Consider the following 4547-nt stretch of genomic DNA (forward strand, 5'->3'; position numbering starts at 1 on the left):
GGCTTTTCTCAAATTACTGAACGCTGGGAGCACACAACACGCCGTCCTTACCCGTTTTACGCTGGCTGTGAATCCAGTCCACACCAAAGTTGTTCCCTGGTGACCGCCCTCTGAAGCGGCCCAGTCAGCTTGTTGGATGGCTCAGAAAGGAGGAGGAGAGTGAACAGTGAAACAAGTCCGGATGCCCGCCCTGCTACCCTGCAGACGTTACCACCTCCATCAGTACTTGGGTTCTGGAGCTCCGTCATTGAGAGCGCGGTGGGAGCTCGCTCCGCACAGGTAGAGCAGTGGTTACGGAATTAGTCCCGGCTCCGCCTTCTGTAAGACAGCTTGGAAACGGCAAAAACCATTGCTGCTGCTGCAGAGGCCCACATGTGGATCTTGGGGATTGTAGTCGTGATGTGAAGGACCCTTGAGCCGATAATTGAGTTTCTCTCCGCCTGAGTACCCACATGGGGTTCAGGGTGAAAGGTCATCAAGCAAAATATGAACTCTGTTTCTCGCTTCACTGATGTTGTCGTATCTCCTGAGTATATCCAGCAGTTCCTGCATTTAGTTCAGGATCAACTCTGTTTCTCTCACTCCGGATCTCTGCTGACCCTGTCGCATGTGGAGAAAGTGGTGAAGGTGACGGACTGGAAATCCATTGGGTTGTCTCCACGCAGGTTCGAATCCTGTCCACTGCAATGAATAGTGGAGCGGACTCGAAAGGCGGAATCGCCCACTCCAACTTCTGTTTCCTGTTGTTCAACGTCCAGCCTTTGTGATTTGCTACACATTTGCTACTAAGAATGAGGTTATGGAATAACATGGGACAAGATAGGAAAGTCAGCATGTTTTCCTTAAGGGGAAAGCTTGCTTGACGAACCTGCTGAATTCTTTGAGGAGACTGCACGTAGGATAGTTAAAGGGGAAGTAGTGAATGTTGTTTATTTGTACTTTAAGATAGCTTTTGAGAAGATGTAACACATAAGGCTGCTTACCAAGTTAAGAGCCCATGGTATTAAATCAAAGCAACTGGCATGGTTAGAGCATTGGCTGGTTGGTAGGAGACAGCAAGTAAGAATATAAGTATCCTGTTCCGCTTGGCTGCCACTGACTTGTGTTCCGCAGTGGTCAGTGTCGTGACCATTTCTTTTTATGCTGCATATCAATGGTCTAGATGATGGAATAAATGACTTTGTTCCCATGTTCGCAGATGATACGAAGATTGGTGGAGGGGCAGGTAGTGTTCATGAAACAGGTAGGCTGCAGGAGGACTTGAACAGATGAGGAGAATGGACAAGTGAGTGGCAAATGAAATACAATGGTGGCAAATGCATGGTCATGCACTTTAGTAGTAGAAATAAATGTGGCATATTTTCTAAACGGGGAGAATATCAAAAATTGGAGATGCAAAGAGATTTAGCAGTCCTTGTGCAGATGTAGTTCAGTGGGCGAGCACATGCTTTGCATGTACGAAGTCTCGGGTTCATTCCCAGATGAGGAAATTGCTCTGTGCTCGGCATTCATTTCCGTCGTTGAAGCGCGGATAAGCCTGTAACATGCGGGAGAAGCCGTTGCTGTATCGGTAGGGAAATTCAAAAACATTGCACAGCAATTCCAATGACTCTATGTAGCAGAGTGTCGCAGTGGAACCGTGACGGGCCCATAACCCCGAGGACGCTGGATCGAAACCATCTTCTGCTGTTCATCAGTTATCTCGGCGTTTTTAAACTGGAGATACAAGGGAATCCACCGGCTTTCAGTTGAATAATGGAAGGAGAAGTGACAAAAGAGTTTAAATTACATGTGTGCAATGGTCGAAGACGGACATTTCTGTTTCATCGGCTTTTGGTTCCAGTATGTACAATATTGTTTCCTAGGCACACACTCATCCACACAGATTTTAATGAAGTCAGTGACAACTGTGGCGTACTCATTAAGGCACCTAGATGAATTCCTGCATGCAGTCCTGTCCACAGATTCAAAGCAGTCCTGCAAGCACCCCTGCACCTCCCTTGTCAATACCCTTTTTGATCCTCACTACTGATTCTCACCCCAACACACAATCAGGCCGGAATGGGTGCGTCGCATCTGGACAGTGCTTTACACAATGATCCGTTGAATCGGAAACGATTCCGACCCTCTCCGTTCGGACGGGAAGAAGTGTCTGTGTAAAAGCGTCGATGCCATAGTCAGCGAATAAACACCGGGGTGACCCTTTAAGTTATACTATACTCGGACATCCCAGCGACAGATCGCACTTTTGCATTGGTTTCTCGCTAGTTTAGTGGTTAGTATCCCCGTCTGTCACCGGGAGGACGGGGGTTAATTTTCCCGACAGGGAAATAGTTTTGCTGTTTACATATTAAATGTGATTGCAACTCGAATTTACAAAGTAAATTGAAAAGGGTTAAATAGTCATAGTCATACTCACAGTCATACTTTATTAATCTGGGGGGAAATTGGATTTCGTTACAGTTGTTCCGTAAATAATAACTAGTAATAGAACCATAAATAGTTAAATAGTAATATGTAAATTATACCAGTAAATTATGAAATAAGTCCAGGACCAGCCTATTGGCTCAGGATGTCTGACCCTCCAAGGGATGAGTTGTAAACTTTGATGGCCACAAGCAGGAATAACTTCCTATGATGCTCAGTGTTGCATCTCGGAGGAATGAATCTCTGGCTGAATGTACTCCTCTGCCCACCCAGTACATTATGTAGTGTATGGGAAACATTGACCAAGTTGGCATGCAACTTAGACAGCATCCTCTTTTCAGAGAGCCCAGTTCCATCCCAGAACATCAACGGTCTTACAAATGAGTTTGTTGATTCTGTTGGTGTCTGCTACCCTCAGCCTGCTGCCCCAGCACACAACAGCAAACATGATTGCACTGACCACCACAGACTCGTAGAACATCCTCAGCATCGTCCGGCAGATGTTTAATGACCTCAGTCTCCTCAGGAAATAGAGACGGCTCTGGCCCTTCTTGTAGACAGCCTCAGTGTTCTCTGACTAGTCCAGTTTATTGTCAATTCGTATCCCCAGGTATTTGTAATCCTCCACCATGTCCACACTTACCCCCTGGATGGAAACAGGGGTCACCGGTACCTTAGCTCTCCTCAGGTCTACTACCAGCTCCTTAGTCTTTTTTCACATTAAGCTGCAGATAATTCTGCTCACACCATGTAACAAAGTTTCCTACCGTAGCCCTGTACTCAGCCTCATCTCCCTTGCTGATGCATCCAACTATGGCGGAGTCATCCGAAAACTTCTGGAGGTTAAAGAGGATAAGTCCGAGTTTGGAGTTGAAGTGATCGGTTCTTTGGGGTTACGGAGCAGTCGGTCTGCAGTGACCCCGGGATGAGAATCACCCGATAGGAGGCACTTTGTTTTCTGCTTTGTGAAATCTCCCCTCAGCGACTCTGTATCTCAGAGTTATTCGACGTAACACGCGGTGACATGAAGCAATATTTGCTTCATCTGCCGCCTCTGCCACATTTTAAAAGTTAAACAAAGGCTGTTCTTGTGCTCGATTTAAGGTTTACAGTTCAAAGAGTCAGAAAGGAGAGGGTGAGTGGAATCGGTGCCTTCACCCAGCTCAGGCCACCCTGCAGAGACTCCAGGAGACTCCTTCCGTCTGACTGCGAGCTCGGAGCTGTGAAAGGTCATCGACCTGAAACGTGACCTCGGTTTCTCCCTCCACAGACGCTGCCGAAACTGTGGAGTATTTCCGGCTGTTTCAGCTTTTAGTTCAAGAGCAGTCCTGTTTCTCTGACCCCGGGATCGGTGCTGTCCTCGTCCGTCCCGGGACACAGTGATTACATCCTATGTAAAATGTCCTTCTTTGACGAGTGTGTACTCGTGGCCGAATGTTTTGGCGATGCACTGGGAACTCAGTTTGGTATTTCCCCTTCTAAATCTGACCAATATGTGGTTCCACTGTTTTCTGTTTCATGTTGTCCGTCACCTTCTGATGCAAACCATTCATGCAGATTGTGAAAAGCCGAGTCACAGCATCGATTGTTAGTCACCATCTTCCAACGCCGGAATGGACCATTTATTAAAGCCTTTTCTCGCTTGTCTCTGTGGCGCAATCGGTGAGCGCGTTCGGCTGTTAACCGAAAGGTTGGTGGTTCGAGCCCACCCAGGGACGCTGGTGATCCAGCAGCTTTTGCTGCGCGTTGTATTGCCCACCGGGAAACGCTGCGCTGTCCGGAGCCCGGCGTTCCCTGCTCTGCGGCATCACATTCAGTGGACATTAAAATGATTTTTGTCACATACCGAGATACGGTGAAAAGCTTTGCTTTCACGCTGTTCAGAGAGATCAGATCATTGCACAGTGAATAGAAAGAGAACAATGTTAAGCAATAACAGAATGCAGAATAAAACGTAAGGGCGACATAGAAAGCACAGTGCGGGTAAATAATCAGGTGCCGCATCGTAACGGGGTAGATTGTGAGATCAAGGCTCCATCTTATTGTACTTGGGCACCACTCAACAGACATAACAGCGGAGTTGAAGCTATCCACGAGCCTGTAGTACGTGCTGTTTTGTA

At 47.2% G+C, this 4547-nt stretch overlaps 1 non-coding gene across 1 annotated transcript; it reads left to right on the top strand.

Annotated features, from left to right (window-relative positions):
• Positions 1 to 4071: 4071 nt before the first annotated feature.
• On the top strand, positions 4072 to 4145 carry trnan-guu (transfer RNA asparagine (anticodon GUU)). The gene has a single exon. It is a non-coding gene; the product is annotated as a tRNA-Asn (tRNA).
• Positions 4146 to 4547: the final 402 nt, after the last annotated feature.

This window comes from Mobula birostris, chromosome 28, assembly GCF_030028105.1.
Source record: "Mobula birostris isolate sMobBir1 chromosome 28, sMobBir1.hap1, whole genome shotgun sequence".
In the NCBI taxonomy this organism is placed as follows: Eukaryota; Metazoa; Chordata; class Chondrichthyes; order Myliobatiformes; family Myliobatidae; genus Mobula; species Mobula birostris.